Below are 18,789 nucleotides of genomic sequence, written 5' to 3' on the forward strand. Positions count from 1 at the left end.
TCACGTCTCCGAGAGTTATTGATGGTGCTGAGAAGGGAGCACTGCGTTGTGGGAGGAGAGGTAAGGAGATTTGAAGGAATCTATTGAGGGGGGAGTACAGTGGATCACTGTTGGGAAGAAGGACCTTGGTTCCCATCAGCTGAGGAGGGGGGGGCCATGGCCGGTATTCATCGGTCTACTTAGAGACGATGTGGGTCACCCTCGCTGCTGTGGACTGATTACCACATTCCCCACATGACATCAGTGAGTGGACTTCAAGACATCTGAGTACTGGGGGTGGGGGGTTGTGGGGATAAATTAGGACCATCCCAGAGGCCTGCTAGGTCCCTCCACCAGGTTACCTCCTCATATTGGAGTCACAGACAGAGGCAGAATAACTGGGTCTGTGAGGACAGAGAACATGTGGGGGTGTGGAGTGGGTGTAATGTACAAACACGTGAGTGGGCCCAGACTCTGCAGCTCCAATATCATTTGGGACAAATCTCTACACTGTGCACAGGTTGCTAATGGTTACAATGGGCATGTGGAAGGTAAACACTGCATTGGCCTTAATTGTATGGGGATCCAAGTTCAAAGCAGAGATATCTTGCCAAAATCATACATGCTCCTCAAACATTGATCTATTTCTCTTTGCACAGAAGCTGCCTGGATGGTTGGAATATTGCAGCCAGCTCTGGGCTCCGTGTGAAGGGGAGTCTGCCTGCGGGGTCGTGTGGGCTCAGACACTGCCCTCTGTTCAGTGATAGTACTGATTTGTTGAGCAGGCATGGGGTTTGCGAAGGGAAGCGACGACCAGATCAATAATCAGTCATATTCAGTGGACAGTGGCAGACTTGTCCTGATATTACGGGTTATGTAGCCTTCTGCGACTATAACCCATATACTTCAAATTTCAACCTGTTGCGTGCCTTGTCACAAAATTGCAGCTTTTTCTGTTTGTTTGTTTTCACACCACACGCTGTAAAGTCTGGAGATCGTTGTCCATGAAAATCCCAGGAGATCAGCAGGGTCTGAGATACTCAAACCACCCTGTCTGGCACCAACAATTATTCCACAGTCAGTCACTTAGATCACATTTCTTCACCACTCTGATGTTTGGTATGAACCTCTTGACCATGTCTGGATGCTTTTAAGCATGAAGTTGCTGCAAGATGATTGGATGTCCCTAATAAAGTCATCACTGAGTGCATGTTGCACAGAGGATTTGTCTAATGTGACATTTATTAAGTGTGGAATTAAAGGTCTGTCAGTTTTACATCTGTGAACTGTTTGCTTCTATTGGATTTCCTTCCTCTCCTTGACAATTCGCTCCCTGTGTCCGTGTTTCTAATGTCAACATGTCACGCTGCCTGTCCACACTCCCACCTGGGACAACTTCTGTTGGAATGTGCTCAGTGGAGCAGAACACATGCTTCAGTCCAACGACTGTGCATTTTCTCTCTCAGCCACAGCAGGTCCAATTTATGTGGTGCTTTAGGCACAGTGTGATGCCCTTAATGCCGAAGTCATAGTAATATTTTTATCAATGGACTGGAAGGCAGGGAGTCTTTGATGATGAATACTGGTTTCTTTTGGCAGCACTCCATGTAAACGTGCCCATTGGTGTGTGATTAATCACAGCATTGAGAGATGTTGCCTCTTGCTGAGAGTTTGCAATTGCTTATTGATGGACAGAACCACAGTTGTGTGACCAGAATTATGTACCAGTCATATGGGTGTTGTCTGAAGTTGTCCAGGGGCACCTTAGCTTGGGACAGAGATGGCACCAGAGTGTTCCCCAAAACTGTCAGGTGACAAGTGACATTTGTCCAACGTGATGCCAGGAAATGACCACCTACAACCAGAGAGAGTCTGACCTGCTACCCCTTACCTCAGTGATGGCCCCACATTCAATGACAATCCTGATGCTGAGTCCCCACCATCAACATCCTGGGGATCTCCAGAGTCCAGAAACTCAAGGGGACCAGCCGTATATGTCCGGAGGGGCCAGATGGACCCAAACGCAGAACGCAGGCACTGAAGTACTAGGGGAGGACAGGATGGGGATGCCATGGCACCTAAGGGTAGGTAGATAAAGGTTCAGGCAGTTAGAGTTCAGGCAGGCTTAGCGGAGCGGGCTCCCGAAGTTCGAGTTCGGGCAGGCAGGTTCCCGGGGGTTCAGGCGGGCAGGCAGGTCCCCGGGGGTTCAGGCGGGCAGGCAGGTCCCCGGGGGTTCAGGCGGGCAGGCAGGCAGACAGCTCTAGGTGGCGATAGGCTAGCGGAGAGCCCTCCCTGGGCGGGCCGCATGTATCCCGGGTAGGGGCGCCTCCCAGGCGGAAACATCGGAGGCCTGGGCACGACGCCAACCCCTAAGCGGGTGCGGGGCGTTATCCCAGGGTTTGGGCGAAAGAGGAGGGGGCAGAACCCCCGCCAGGCCACGGCGGGTCAGCCGGATCCACCCGACGGAGGCAAGGGATAGGAGTAAGCAGAACCACTGCCGGGCCGTGGCAGATCGGTCAAACGTGCCCGACAGGGGCAAGAGGTAGGAACGGGCATAGGTCCAGCTTGACCAACACAGCAGTCATGACAACGGGAAATTCGGAAACGGCCGGCAGACAGCGCCACCGCGCGAGAAACAAAACCGAGTGGAGAAGCGGGACCAGCGCATGGGAAGAAATGTGGGGGAGAGGACCAACCTGGCAGTACTGGTACGGCCAGAGAAGAATTATGAAGAATATGTCTGAGCCCGGGCGGGACAACAGAATGCAGAGACGAGTTCAGAACCGGCGGAGAAACAGAACAAAACGACCACCCGACTGGTCCCAGTCCCAAAGCCCCTTATAAACACCTGCAGCTCAATGAGTTACAGGTGTGTCTCCTTGAGCCAGGAGGGTCCGAACTAGATCACGGGTGACGGGAGGGACAACTGCAGGACCCGGAGTCCAGAGACCCGTACCGGATCAAAACCCGGAATGCGGTCCCAGACCGGACCCTGACAGTATAAACCTTCAGATACAGGAGCAGGTCAGAGACTGGGTACCTGCACAGAGTAACATCCTCAAACTCCTAATGAAATACAGCCAGTGGCATGCCTTCTTCGTGATTGATTCACTGTGTTGGATCCAGAACAGATCCTCTGAGATGTTGATGCCCAGGAACTTGAAGCTGCTCAGCCTTTCCACCGTTGACCCCAGGATGAGGACTGGAGTGTGTTCTCCCGACTTCCCCTTCCTGAAGTTCACAGTCAGTTCCTTGGACTTTCTGAGGCTGAGTGTAAATTTGTTGTTGTGAGACCATGGAGAGGGCCACACTGTGAAATGGGAGACATACGACCACCTCTCAGAGTAGAAAAGATACTTTGCACCACTACACTCTGCTCACTTCCCCACACACCCTTTCACCTCCTACTTTATTTGCACCTCCCTCTCCTTCACCACTCCAACAACACACCACTCCTCACACAAACAGACCCTTCACTCTCTCTTCACACCCTCTCTCCCTACTTGGAACCCCTTCATCCCCCACCACTCAGACCCCTATTCTCTTCTCCCCACTGATATCCCTACCCCATCCCTCTCCCAATCTATTCCAACACTTAATACACACTGTGACACCTCTTCTCTCCTCTGACATCCCCTCCCCATTCGGACCCAGAGCCTCCTTCACAACTTTGAAGATCTATGAAGTTGAACCCCAAGATCCCTCTCTCTCTCCACACTGCCAAGAATCACACAATTAACCCTGTAATATACCTACAGGTTCAACCTTCTCAAACACATCACTTAACACTTTTCTGCGTTGAACATGTTTCTACAAACTTAATAATCCACCCTTCCACTTTCTAATCCAAACCAAATATAAAAATCACCTAGAGCAGGGTCTCAGAACAGATCCCTGTGGAACACCACTGGTTACTGACCCCCAGGCAGAATACACTCAATCTACAACCACCTTCTGTGAGCAAGTCAATTCCAAATTCAGGCAGTAAAATATCTGGATCTCATGCCTACTGAATCATCTACCTCACTATAAAGGATCAATAAGGAGGAAGCAGTGCTCTATGCACTATTAAATGGTCAGGGAAGAAGGAGCACTTTAATATGAAGGGTTTGGTGAAGAGGGAACACGTCTGTATGAAGGGATCAGATGAGGGAGCACCTCACTGAAAGATTCAGTAACATGGGAGCACCTCACTATGAAATACTCAGTAATGAGGGAGCACCTCACTATGAAATACTCAGTAATGAGGGAGCACAGTATGAAATAGTCAGTAATGAGGGAGCACATTACAATGAAAGGGTGAGTGATGAGGGAGCACTTGACTATAAAAGGGCTCGTGATCTGGATCCACTACCCATGCACAATAAATGAGGTCAATACTTAAACTACACAATTAGTGAGGGTTAGACTGACAACAAAGAGAGGGGGAATCTGTGAGTGTAAATCTGTCTGATAACACGTCTGCATCTCAGAGGCACATCTGTAAATTGAGTGTGTACTTGCACGTGATGTATCTGCGTGTGCTCCTGCAATTGTACTGATGTGTGTATAAACATACATCACATTTCTTGTGTGATGTATGTTTCTAAACACACATCAGTACAATTGCAGAAGGACACACAGATACATCATGTGAAAGCACACACTCAATTTACAGATGTGCCTGTGTGTGTGAGTGGGGCTGGTGAATACCTGCTCCTCCCATCTGCAATGATACATCTGTGTTTAGAGACGAGTGCTGGGCAATGTCCACTTACACTCCACACTGAGGGTGACGGCCCTCTCCGCTGTCCCGTGTTCATTCTCCGCCACACACTCATAAACTCCAGCCTGCTGGGGGGGTCACCTGAGGAAATTCCAGCCACAGTTCATTTCTGGAACTTGTTGTGTTCAGTGTGACACCGAGATGTTTCCATGTTGGGTTAGACACTGGGAAACTCTGGACGGAGCAGAGGATCGATGCAGGAATCCCTTCCTTCATGTTCAACTATCATGAAGGGTGTTCAAGGAATACCAAGAAATTGTTTACATTTTGGGAGAAGTGATTGAGAAATTCTGTGGGGTGTCTAAAGACAAACAGATGGTGAACAGTGCAACAGTTTCGAGGTAATGAAAGATCATAGCAAAGCACACAAAATGCTGGAAGAAATCAGTAGGCCAGACAGCATCATTGGGTAAAATGTACTGTCGACATTTCGGGCTGGAACCCTTCAGCAAAACTCGCGGAAACGTCAACTGTGTTTTTTTTTCCCCCGTGGATAACGCATGCCCTGCTGAGTTCCCCCAGAATTTTGTGTGTTTTGCTTGGATTTCCAGCACCTGCAGATTTTCTCTTGTTTAGGATAAAAGATCATAAATCAGTTTTAAATAGTGAGTGGGTCCTGCGGGGACAAGTCTGTGGAGCAAAAGTGTTGAAGATAGTTCTTTGTGGTCTTGGGGGTATGGGGAGCATTTGATGGCTCTGAGCTTATATTTTATAAGAATGAGGGAATTTAATTGAAACGATCGAACGTTGTAAGCCTATGTCTAGAGGATGTGAGGATAATGTTTCAAATAGTGCATCGTCGAGGACCAGAGGGAACAGCCTCCGAATTGAGGGATGTCCATGTAGAACGCAGATGAGGAAGCATTTCTTTAGCCAGAGGGTGGTGAGTCTGTGAAATTCATTGCCACAGATGGCTGTCTAGGCCAAGTCACTGGGGATACTTAAAACCAGACGGACATCCCAACCTATCCACGGATAACTCCAATTTTCCCTCCTTCTCTGAACTGTTGCTTTTTGAGTTTAGTTGCTGGCGCCCCGTTGGGTTCAGAGTTGTGTAGCTGTAGAATTTCGGACTGAATAGTGACCGTCATGTCAGACTACAGCTCCGAGATGTGGGTCGCAGTCGAATGCAGAGGATGCGGGCTCTGAAGGAACATCTCGCGAAGTGGGTCACCCTTTCAAATTAATGGCTCTGAAAAATGCTGTACAATGTACTGTACCAACTTCAGTCAGTAGGAATGACGCTGAGAATATCATGGTTGAGATGCCGGGGGAGGGGGTGGGTCTTCAATGCATTGTTGCATCTGAGAAATTGAACAGGAATACAACTTTCGATATGTTTGGACTAATTTGTAATCGGCAGGCTGCTAACTCGATCACGAAGGCATAAACTGTTGTGGCTGGGCCTTCCCCCGCTGCATCATCATTATGTTCCTCCTGTCGCCCCCACCCCCACTTCTTTCCCCGTGCCTGTGGCGATGGAGGTCGGTGATGGGCGCAGCACGGATGAAGGTGAGGAGTGGGTTTAGGAAGGAAGGCAAAGAGAAGCAAAAAAAAATCTCGAAGCTTCTTCCCCTGCGAAGGGGCGGGTAGTTCCTGTTGAAACCCAACCCAGAGGGCCCAAGGCATCCGAGTTCCAGTTACGGTCGGGAAAGGGGAAGTGGTGCCGGAGGCTGCGGACACATCCGAAATGGAGGTCAGCGTACCTCTGCACATCTGTGGTCTGAAGGAGACCAGGGGGCACATGAAGGGATGGATTTACCCTCCGGTTAAGGCCGGGTGCTCAGAGTGTGTCTCCCCAGAGCTGGAGGATAGTCCTACCGTACAGGAGCCCGCAGCTGCGGCGGCCTCCGGGCTGGTGAGCGGCGCCTCAGTGCCGGGGCCGTGCGGGGAGACAGACTTTCCTCCGGTTGAGGCTGCGCGACCAGAGCGCGTATCCTCCGGCAAGGGGGAAAGCCCTGAAGAGCAGGGATTGCCTGTGGGCGGAAGGCTACCGGTGTGTTCAGCATCCCAAATTGAAGTCTCAATGGAGGCCAAGCGCCCTGCCGAGGAGTGTCCAGCCCTGTCGCATCATCCCGCGCAGTTATTCAAAAGCAGGGTGTTCAGACAGGTGAGGAAGGAGGGGACTCTCCTAGTGCAGGTTCCAGGGAAGATAACAAGGGTGTACAGATGGTCACTGCCCACACGGCCCGTGTCTTCTTCTCAAACTCCAGGAGGGTCAGCAGGCTGCCTACACCGAGTTCGGGGTGTATGGTACTGGGTGGTGGCGGTGAGCGGGGAACAAGCTCTGCCCGACGTCGGGAGGGGTGTAGGGTGGGGGTCGCTACTTTGGTAAAGCTGCAGTGTTTGGAGGACGATGCTGACGGTCGCTACTGAGATTATTTCAGATGTCCCGGTAGGTTTAGAGCCCAGCGGCCATCGGCCTCGGTCATGCCGGCGGCCCAGTTCACGGCGGGAGCAGCGCTCAGCGTGGAGAGATTTATGGCAGGTCGGAGATGCTTGTTTAAAAGTAGAGTTTCGCGAGTGTTCTGTGTCATTTGGCCATCCCAATCAGCGGCAGGGGCAGCGCAGAGATGAGTACTGTAATTAAAAGTACAGAAGGGTCCAAAAGAACCGCCATTTTTGGGAGTGGGCCAGTGGCGAGGGTGCGAGTGTCAGGCTTTGGCTCAAAGGGGGCAGGGCTTCAGGTTCTTGGATCATTGGGATCAGGGCCGGATTAAACTCGTGTGGGGCCTGTTCCATATGTTATAAAGGGGCCCTGATTTTTTTTTTAATGCACATAAGTATTAAAACATAAATTATTTACTTGCAGAGTAAAGTAATTCAATTTTTACATTTGCTACACAGCCAGATGATACGACAAATGTCAGACACCAGTAATAGTATTACTTACATGTAGGTATCAATTTCAAATGTCAAAAATAACAAAATTACATTTAAAAGTTAGTTTTTCTAGATTTAGCTTGAGCAAATTTGTTGATGTTACTGGAAATGTCTATTTCACGCAGAAAATCATGTTCAATGCTCATAAGAGTGAGATTGTTCAATCTGTTTTGACCCTTGGTGCTCCTTAGTTCATTTTAAATCCTTTTCAGTTTTGAAAATGAGCGTTCTGCACTGCAGTTGGGAACCATGAGTGGCAAACAGATGCGCAACTAGACCCCGGCCGGTGTTGCAGCCTTTACCCGAATTGCAGCTCCCAATCTCCGGCCTCTCCCCAGACCGCTGCGAGCGCACACCGTCCCGCCCACCAATACCCTTCCCCCAATGAGAGCATGCGTCTCCAAGCGGTACTCGCTGATTGGCTGTCAGTGTGTCCGAGGACGGTCTGCTCCCGGGAGCTGGAACAGTTTGTTCTCAGAATCAAAGGAACTTCCCCGAAACTCAAAGTGCGAAGTAAAGTTTATTATCAGAATGAAACTGGGTTCACAGCTTTTAGGAAATGCATTGTTTTGAACTCAATCCACAGTTCAAAGAACAGAAGACTGGTGGCTGAAGTCATTTATTTAAGTGTAAATGAATCGTCTACCCAAAACTCACTCCAACAGTCGTGAGAATACGGTGAGATGCCGATTTCAGCTGTCTGCAGCTTGCAAGCATTTAGTGCGGGCGGGGCCCGTAGCATATGCTACTTTTACCACTACGTTAATCCGGCCCTGACTCGGATCCATTCTGGGGGAGATATGACCTGAACAAAAGGGATGGGTTGCACCTGAACCCAAGGGGGAGCCAATATTCTCGCGGGGAGGTTTGTTATAGCTGTTGAGGAGAGTTTAATCTAAGTTGACAGGGGGATGGGATCCAGAGTGAGGGGACTCAGGATAGGATGGATGGTAAAAAAATACAAAGGTAACACGCAGTCTGACTGCCAAGAAGGGCAGGCAGATGATAGGACAAGGGATGCAGATAGGATGAGGGATGCAGAATCAGAAATGTTAACAAATACAATGTTATATCGCAAAGCACAGAGTATCATAAATGAAGTGGATGATCTTATTGCACCTTTACAGATTGTCAGGTATGAAGGTGTGGCCATTAGCAAATTGTGGCTGTAGGATACTTGCAGTTGGGCTCCGGATGTCCAAAGTTACACACTGTATCAGTGGGATAGGTGGGTAGGCCAAGGGGATGGTGTAGCTCTGCTGGTAAAGAACAGCATCAAATCATTAGAAATGTGACATCGGATCAGAAGATGTTGAATCCTTGTGAGTTGAGTAAAGAAACTGCAAAGGTAAAAGGATCCTAATGGCAGTGATATTCAGGCCTCATAACAGAAGTTGAGATATGGACAACAACATTCCAATGGGAAATGGAGAAGTTGTGTCCAAAGGCAATGTTATGATAGTCATGGGAGATTTTAACATGTAGTTAGATCAGGAAAATCAGATTTATAATGATTTGTAATGGTTTGTGGAGAATTTGTTGAATACCTGTAAGATGGCTTTTTAGAACAGTTTGTCCTTGAGCCTACTAGGAAATCAGCCATGCTGGATTGGGTGTTATGTAAACAAACTGGGGCAATTAGGGAGCTGAAGGTAAAGGAACCCTTAAGATAGAATGATCGCAGTATGATTGAGTTCAACCTGAAGTTTTATAGGGAGAAAGTGAAGTCTGACTTAGCAGTATTTCAGTAGAGTAAAGGAAATTACAGTGGTGTGAGAGAGGAGTTGGCCAGAGTAAATTGGAAGGAGATGCTGGCACACCTGACAGCAGAGCAGCAATGGCTTGAGTTTCTGGGAAAGTGAGGAAGGTGCAGGATCGGTGTATTCCAAAATCAAAGAAATACTCAAATGGCAAAATGGTACAATCACGGCTGGCAAGGGAAGTCAAAGCTCACATAAAAGCTAAACAGAGGACATACAACAAAGCAAATATTATCGGGAAGATAGAAGATTGGGATGTTTTTTAAAACCTACAGAAAGCAACTAAAAAATCATTGGGAGGAAAGGCTGGAAATAAGTAAGCAATTTAGCAAACAATATCAAGGTGGATAGAAAAAGCATTTTCAAGTATATAAAAAGTAAAAGAGAGATGAGCATGGATATGAGACCAGAGAAATAATAACAGGGGACAAGGAGATGGCAAAACTAAATGAGTATTTTGCATCACTTTCACTGTGGAAGACATGAGCACTGTGAGGTCTTGACGGGTGTGAGGGAAGAGAAATGAGTATTGTTACTATTACAAGGGAGAAGGTGCACAAAAAGCTGAATGGCCTAAGGGTACATACAGAACCCGGATCAGATGCACTGCACTCTAGGGGTCTGAAAGAGGTAGCAGTAGAGATCGTGGAAGCATTAGTAATGATCTTTCAAGAATCATTGGGCACTGGCATGGTTCCAGAAAACTGAAAAATTGCAAATGTCACTCCACTCATTCAGAAAGGAGGGAGGCAGCATCAGAAAGGAAGTCATAGAGCAGTTAGCCTAACCTCAGTGGTTGGGAAGATGTCGGTGTCAATTGTTAATGATGAGGTTATGGCGTATTTGCTGACACAAGACAACGTAAGACAAAGTAAGCATGGTTTTCTTCAGGGAAAATCGTGCATGATGAACCTGTTGGAATTCTTCGAGGAGATAATAAGTAGGATAGATAAAGGGGAAGCAGTGGATGTTGTACATTTGAATTTTCAGAAGGCCTTTGACAAGGTGCCACACATGAGGCTGCTTACAAAGTTGAGAGCCCAAGTTACTAACATGGTTAGAACGTTGGCTGATTGGTAGGAGGCAGTGAGTGGGAATAAAAGGATCCTTTTCTGGTTGACTGGCAGTGACTAGTGGTGTTCTGCAGGGGTCAGTGTTGGGACTGCTTTTTATGCTGTATATCAATGATTTGGATAATGGAATAGGTGGCTTTGTAACCAAATTTGCAAATGACACAAATATTGTTGGAGGTGCAGGTAGTGTTTGTGAAACAGGAAGGCTGCAGAAGGACCTGGACAGATTGGAAGAATAGGCAAGAACGTGGCAAATGAAATACAATGGTGGAAAATGCATTGACATGCACTTTGGTAAAAGAAACAAATCTGCTGACTATTTTCTTAACGGGGAAAAATTCCAAAAACTTGAGATGCAAAGGGACTTCAGAGTCCTTGTACAGAACACCCTAAAGGTTAACTTCCATTTTGACTCGGCAAGGCAGGCAAATGCAACATTAGCTTTCATTTCTAGAGGCCTAGAATATAAGAGCAGTGCTGTGATGCCGAGTCTTCTGGTGAGGCCTCACCTTGAGCATTGTGAACAGTTTTGGGCTACTTATCTAAGAAAAGATAAGGTGGCTTTGGAGAGGCTTCAGATGAGGTTAACAAGGATGATTCTGGGAATGAAAGGGTTATCATGTGAGGTTTGTTTGATGGCTCTGTACCTGTGCTTGCCGCAATTTAGAAGGATGCGGGAGGATGTTACTGAAACCTTTTGGATTTTGAAAGGTCTAGACAGAGTAGATGTGTAAAGGATGTTTCCCATGTGGGGGAGTCTAGAGCAAGAGTGGACAGTCTCAGGATAGAGGGGTGTCCAGTTAAAACCGAGAAGTGAATAATTTTTTTAGCTTGGAGGTGATGAATTTGTTACCACAGGCAGCTATTGAGATCAAGTCGGTGGGTGTATTTAAGGCAGAGATTGATAAGTTCTTGATTGGCCATTGGCATTAAAGTTCATAGGGAGGAGGCCGGGGAGTGGTGCTAAGGAGGAGCAAAAAAGGATCAGCTATGACTGAATGGTGGAGCAGATTCAAAGAGCTAAATAGTTTCATTCTGCCTCTATGTCTTATAGTCGTATGATCCTGTCATGGATATTCAGGGCAACATTTATCACTGTATATAATTTAGTAATCATACTGAAATTTGCAGACTATTTCTGTGTACTCTGCAGAGTATTGCTGAACCTGTATGATAACTAATCCCCATACTTACACTGCAGAGTTAGTGAGAGGGTCTGCTCCGATGAAACAGATGGGTATCTGACTCTGCAGGTGAGGCTTTGTCCGTGGTGTTTGGGCGCTGGGGTCATGGTCAGGACAGAAGTATATGTCAGAGTGTTGTTCCAACAAGTTACACTGCTTGAGACAGATGGTGGGACATCCGTGGGGGTGACCCAGGTTAAGTTGGGTGAAGTTCCATCACACGTGCTGTTGAAGATGCAGGTTATGTTCACAGACTTTCCTTCAACAAATTCACCAGCGAATATCATGGGTTTATCTGTGAAATCTAACACAGAGAAATGGATCCTTTTAGTTCAATATCACAAGATGCATCAGTTCAGATAAAAATCCCAGTTCCACAACAGGAAATGTGTTTACAGGATGATCCCTGAACAATGAGGGTAGAGTGTGAGGGAAAGTTGAACAGTGTGGGGTTCATTACTGTTCTGAAAGCTGTTGAGAGGGGAAATGGGAATCAGAGTCCTCCACTGAGAGCCTCAATATCACCCAGTCACTGATACATCCAGTGGGGTACGTCCTTCCCCAAACAGTGAGACATGGGCCGAGTGGACTTGGTCATGGGGGAGATGATTTCAGAAAGTTCGAAGTAAATTTACCAGTACAGTACAGATACAGTATTTATTTCCTTGCAGTCATTTACAGGAATAAAGAACTAAATTGAATAGAATTTACAAAAATCTACATAAACAAAGACTGACAGCAACCGATATACAAAAAGATAAAATGCAAATTAAAAAAAATACAGTATTGAGAACGTCAGGGCAAGACCTGGATGGTGGATAAAAACACAAAGGACGGTGGAATGGAAGGAAGTCTGGATGGTTGGGATGAAGATGGAGAAGGAGTGGAGGGTCGTTGGGAAGGTGAACACTGCCAGTTGTAGAGAGACCTAATTTGGTAAGAAACTGCACATATATTTGAGATCCTCTTGTGTCTATGTCAGTTGTACTTCAATGATTGGGAACATAGATTGACTTTCATGACATAGTAACAGTCAATAAGCTGAAAGTACATAGGCTGCATCCGGAACTAAATGGAAGTTTCCTGAAAATCGGGAGTTGTGACGATGTGAATATGGACCCAGTACAGGTTTATATTATTCCCCACTGAATGAATGTCTGCTGTTGAGTGGCCATACAGAACACCTGCCAGAGACACGGAGCCATGTAGCAGGGAGATAGTTGTAACGATTCCTTTCATCAAATACAAACCTTAAGAAGTATGGCCCTTCACCTTCCTGAGTGATGTTACCTATAACCAGGGAACAGTCACTGTCTTTCAAGTCACCCGACAGACAGGTTTGATATCAAAACTTCTGTGTCTCCTGACTGTGATTGAAGTGAAAGGCTCTATGATGAGATTTCGAATTTTCCCTGTTATACCAGATACCAGTCCTTGACTTCTTATCCAGACGTGACGGATAACGGTACTGGCATGGAATCCAGGCACACAAACCTCTCTTGTTTACTTGTGATGGTGTGTCAGCTCTCCACTCCATCAACACGGTGGCTGTAGAGAGAATGAACAATGTTTGGTAATGGACGGCTTGTGAACACACCGGAATCTATTGGGAATCACTTCCTTTTTGCTCTTTAATGTGTCACTGTCTCTGCTCCTTCCATCCATCTACTTCATTGGATCCATCAGATCTTATGGATCTGGGAATCAATGTGTTATCTGTATGTGAATCAATGTTATCTAAGTGATGCCTGTGGGACATCCCTGTGATCGAGTACCACAGATGCTGGTGACAGACAGACTGGAACAGGGGTCCATACTGACTGTTCACACCCTAACAGTGCAGCATTCTCACAGACCGTCCCATTCAACAACGCAGCAATCCCGCCTCAAAACCCTGCTGATACTGCAGCCCAGTCAATGTGTAACGTCTTGGTATATCACACCGCAGCAATTTAAATCTGCTGGAACATAAGAAGCTGCCAAGAGCAGTGGACTTAGCACAATATGTTAACAGGTACATTCCTCCTGACCATCGCAAATCCCTACAGTAGGCGCTACCTCAAGTGGCAATGTCCATCGTCAAACATCCCCACCATCCGGATCATGCCACGTTATCACAACTTCCATCAGGCTGGAGGGACAGAGTCCTGGAGACCCACATCACCAGGTTCAGGAACAACTGCTTCATTCAACCGTTTGGTTCTTCGATGCACCCAGTAGTGCCAACACGCCTGTGATCGAGAGCCACAGATGCTGGCGATAGACGGGAATAGGGGTCTGCACTAACTGTTCCTTCACTGACTCAAACCAAACTATCAGAATTCACAGAGTCACGAATCTGTCTGTGCCATCTATCCAGGAGTGAGGCATTCCCTCTGTACTGCCCGTCCCCAATGGCCCTCTTCTTTCATCCAGTAATGCCATTGATACGGAGTAGATTATCACATCACAAACCCTTCCAGCAGGCCAGCATACCTAACTCAAGAAGGTAATGACCATCAAAGCTCTCCAGCACCCGGACCGTGCCATTTTCTCACCGCTCCCATCAGGCTGGAGGTACAGAAGCCTGAACTCCCACACCACCAGTTTCAGGAACAGCTACTTTGCTTCAACCATTTAGTTCTTGAACAAACATAAACACAACTCAGTATAGCAACACTCTGCCAAATACAGTGGACATTTTTGTTCAAATTTTGTTCTTTCTTGTAAAATTGTGTATAATTTGTTTTTCCTCTGAATGTTGTGCACGTCATGCTCTGTGTCTGATGCTGCCACAAGTTAGTTTTTCATTGTATCTGTGCTCACCTGGACTTGTGCATCTGACAACAAACTCCACTTTACAACAAGTGTCTCTGACTGTGTCCCTCTCAAATACTTCACTATCTACAGTGCAGTGTTCATTTTCCACCACCCCTTTTCTTGTACAAAACTATTCACACAAAAATACATGATTTACTTTCTTTTCTTTTTAAATCTTTTTATTAGTTTTAAACAAACATAAATGAAACATGAATACAAAATTTGCGAGTACATAATTAATAGTTTAAATAGACATTCAGATATGTAATAATAAAAATATATAACCTCTCAAACCCAGAACAATAATGAACAAAGAAGTAAAAAGAAAAAAAAAGGAAAAAAAAACCAAAAAAAGAGAGAAAAAAAAACAAAAAAAAAAACACTAACCAACATGGGCCATTGAATAATATTAAGTACATATACAGTAGTGCCAATAACTCCAAACCTCCATCCAATCGATTAAGGATAATATAAGTAAGGTTTAGGAAAAGACAATTCAACTCATGTGAAAATGTTGAAGAAAAGGTCTCCAAGTTTCTTCAAATTTAACTGAAGGTTCAAAAACCACACTTCTAATCTTTTCTAAACTCAAACAAGAAATAGTTTGAGAAAACCACTGAAATACAGTTGGAGGATTAATTTCTTTCCAATTCAATAATATAGATCTTCTAGCCATTAATGTAACAAATGCAATCATTCGTTGAGATGAAGCAGATAAAGGATTATTATCCGTCATTGGTAAACCGAAAATTGCAGTAAGAGGATGTGGTTGAAAATTAATTTTTAAGACTTTTGAAATAATACTGAAGATATCTTTCCAATAATTTTGTAAACAAGGACAAGACCAGAACATATGAGTCAATGAAGCAACATCAGAATGACATCTATGACAGGTTGAGTTAAGATGAGAGTAAAATCGAGCCAGTTTATCCTTAGACATATGAGCTCAATGTACAACCTTAAATTGTATTAGGGCATGTTTAGCACAGACAGAGGACGAATTTACCAATAATAATTTTTTTCCCATTGCTCAGAATATATAAGACAATGCAACTCTTCTTGCCATTCCTTCTTAATTTTTTCTGATACATCTGACTGTAAATTCATGATCATCTTATAAATGATGGCTACTAAACCCTTTTGATAAGGATTAAGAGCTAAAATTCTATCTGTAATGTCCAATGGGCATTCTTTCGAAAAAGACTGTAACTCATTATACAAAAAATTTCTAACTTGCAAATATCTAAAAAAATGGGTTTTAGGTAAATTATATTTATTAGATAGCTGTTCAAAGGACATAATATTATCGTCCAGAAACAGATCACGAAAACATGTTATACCTTTTGTTTTCCATAAAAGAAAAGCTTGATCCATAGATGAAGGCCGAAAAAAATAATTAGATATTATAGGACATGATAAAATAAATTTATTCAAACCAAAAAATTTACGAAATTGAAACCAAATTTGTAATGTATATCTGACTATAGGATTAGTTATCTGTTTATTCAATTTGAATAAAGAAAAAGGAAGTGAAGATCCTAAGATTGAAATCAATGAAAAATCTTGCACAGATTTACATTCCAAATTTACCCATTGTGGGCAAGTAGCTATAGTCCATTCTTGTGTCCAGAATATTAAATACCGTATATTGACTGCCCAATAGTAAAATCTTAAGTTTGGTAAAGCCAAGCCGCCCTCCTTCTTAGGCTTCTGTAAATATTTTTTACCCAATCTAGGGTTTTTGTTCTGCCACAAATAAGAAGATATCTTAGAGTCAATAGTATCAAAAAAAGGCTTTAGGAATAAAAATTGGTAATGCTTGAAATAAATATAAGAATTTAGGTAGTATCATCATCTTAATAGCATTAACTCTACCAACCAATGACAAAGATAGTGGAGACCACCTAATAGCAAGTTGCTTAATTTGATCAATTAAAGGTAAAAAGTTAACCTTAAATAGATCTTTATGTTTTTTAGTAATTTTAATACCTAGGTAAGTAAAATAATCTAACAATTTTATATGGTAAATCTTTATAAATTGGAACTTGCATATTTAATGGAAATAGTTCACTCTTGTTAAAATTCAATTTATAACCAGAAAAATTACTAAATTGAGCAAGCAAAGACGAAATAGCAGGGATAGATTTTTCAGGGTCAGATATATATAATAACAAATCATCAGCGTACAATGATACTTTATACATCCTCTCCCCACGGGTAATACCCAGAATATTAGGTGATTCCCGAATAGCTGCAGCCAACGGTTCTAAAGTAATGTCAAATAGTAAAGGACTTAAAGGGCAACCTTGCCTCGTACCACGAAATAACTGAAAAAAAGGGGATCTTTGATTATTGGTAAAAACCGAAGCTAAAGGTTTATGGTATATTAATTTAATCCATGATATAAATTTTGAACTAAAATTAAATTGTTGCATTGTAGTAAATAAATATGGCCATTCAGCTCTGTCAAATGCTTTTTCAGCATCTAAAGATATAACACATTCTGGTATTTTAGATGAAGAAGTATAAATAATATTAATTAATTTTCTAATGTTAAAATATGAATAGCGATTTTTAATAAATCCAGTCTGATCTTCAGAAATAATTCGAGGTAATATATTTTCTAATCTAATAGCCAAAATTTTACTGAAAATCTTAAAATCCGTATTTAATAAGGATATAGGTCGATAGGATGCACATTCAGTAGGGTCTTTATCTTTTTTAAGAATTAAAGAAATAGAAGCTTCATAAAAAGATTGTGGTAGTTTACCTACAATTAATACATCTTCAAAAATTTTACAAAGCCAAGGAGAAAGTCTAGAAGAAAAAGATTTTAAATATTCTACAGGAAAACCATCTGGACCAGAAGCTTTACCAGAATTCATTAAAGAAATAGCCTTTTCTATTTCAGATTCCGTAATAGGTGTATCTAAAATTACATTATCCTCAACAGTTATTTTTGGAATATTCAATTTCCTTAAAAATTCGTTTATTATAGAAGAGTCCTTAGTGAATTCTGATTGATATAAGGAGTTATAAAAATCTTGAAAGGCTCTATTTATCTCTTTGTGATCGACCGTCAGAGTACCATCTTGTTTACGAATTCTAGTAATGTGTCGTTTATCCGAAACAATTTTCAATTGGTTAGCCAATAATTTACCAGACTTATCTCCATGCATATAGAATTGAATTTTTGATTTCATTAACTGACTTTCAATCGAAGAGGATAATAATAAACTATGTTCCATTTGAAGTTCGACTCTTTCTTTATAAAGTTCTTTACTTGGAGTCATTGAATAAATTTTATCAACTAATGTTAATATTTTAGAATTAGTTCGTTTCCTAACTCCACCAGAGTATGAAATAATCTGTCCACGAATATATGCTTTAAAAGTATCCCACAAAATTCCACTAGAGATCTCTACTGTAGAATTTGTTGCGAAAAACAAATCAATTTGTTGTTTAATAAAGTTAACAAAATCTAAATCCTGCAGTAAAATAGGATTAAACCTCCAAAATTTAGTATTGACAAATGAATCCGTTATTTTAATAGATAACTTCAGAGGTGCATGGTCAGATATGGTAATACAGTTATATTTACAATCAGTAACATCTGTGAGTAAATGATGATCAATGAAAAAGTAATCAGTTCTTGAGTAATTATGATAAACATGGGAAAAGTATGAAAACTCTTTGTCATTAGGGTGAAGAAAATGCCAAATTTCACAAATAGCTGAATCAATCATAAAAGAGTTAATAAGAGAAGCCGATTTATTCGGAAGAGTTTGGTTAGGCTTGGATCTATCCATCACAGGGTTTAAACAACAGTTAAAATCCCCACCCATTATCAGTCTATATTGATTCAGATTAGGAAAAGATGTAAATAAGCATTTAAAATATTCAGGACAATCAGTATTTGGAGCATAAACATTAACTAGAACAACTTTTTGATTGAAAAGTAGACTAGTAATAAGCAAAAATCTACCTTGTGGATCTGAAATTGTTTCATGATGTATAAAAGAAGTTGATGAGTCTATAAAAATAGAAACACCTCTTACTTTGGCTTGCGAATTTGCGTGATACTGTTGTCCCTTCCAAAACCTAAAAAAAACGTTGACTATCCACCTTCCTTACATGAGTCTCCTGCACAAAAATAACATTAGCATTCATTCTATGGAATACTTTGAGTATTTTTTTCCGTTTGATCGGATGATTTAAACCATTAGTATTCCAAAATACATGATTTACAAACATAAGTATTTATGTTTGAACAATTAAAATAGTTTTACTGTCTGTAAAACAGCCAAATCCCTGGGGGGCCCACTGCTCCCAGAGATTACACACTG

General features: G+C 43.2%; 1 pseudogene; it reads right to left on the reverse strand.

Annotated features, from left to right (window-relative positions):
* Positions 1–4,704: 4,704 nt before the first annotated feature.
* Positions 4,705–18,789, reverse strand: part of LOC132399008 (sialic acid-binding Ig-like lectin 12) — a 38,384-nt pseudogene continuing 24,299 nt past the window's right edge.

This window comes from Hypanus sabinus, chromosome 1 (assembly GCF_030144855.1).
Source record: "Hypanus sabinus isolate sHypSab1 chromosome 1, sHypSab1.hap1, whole genome shotgun sequence".
Taxonomy (NCBI): domain Eukaryota; kingdom Metazoa; phylum Chordata; class Chondrichthyes; order Myliobatiformes; family Dasyatidae; genus Hypanus; species Hypanus sabinus.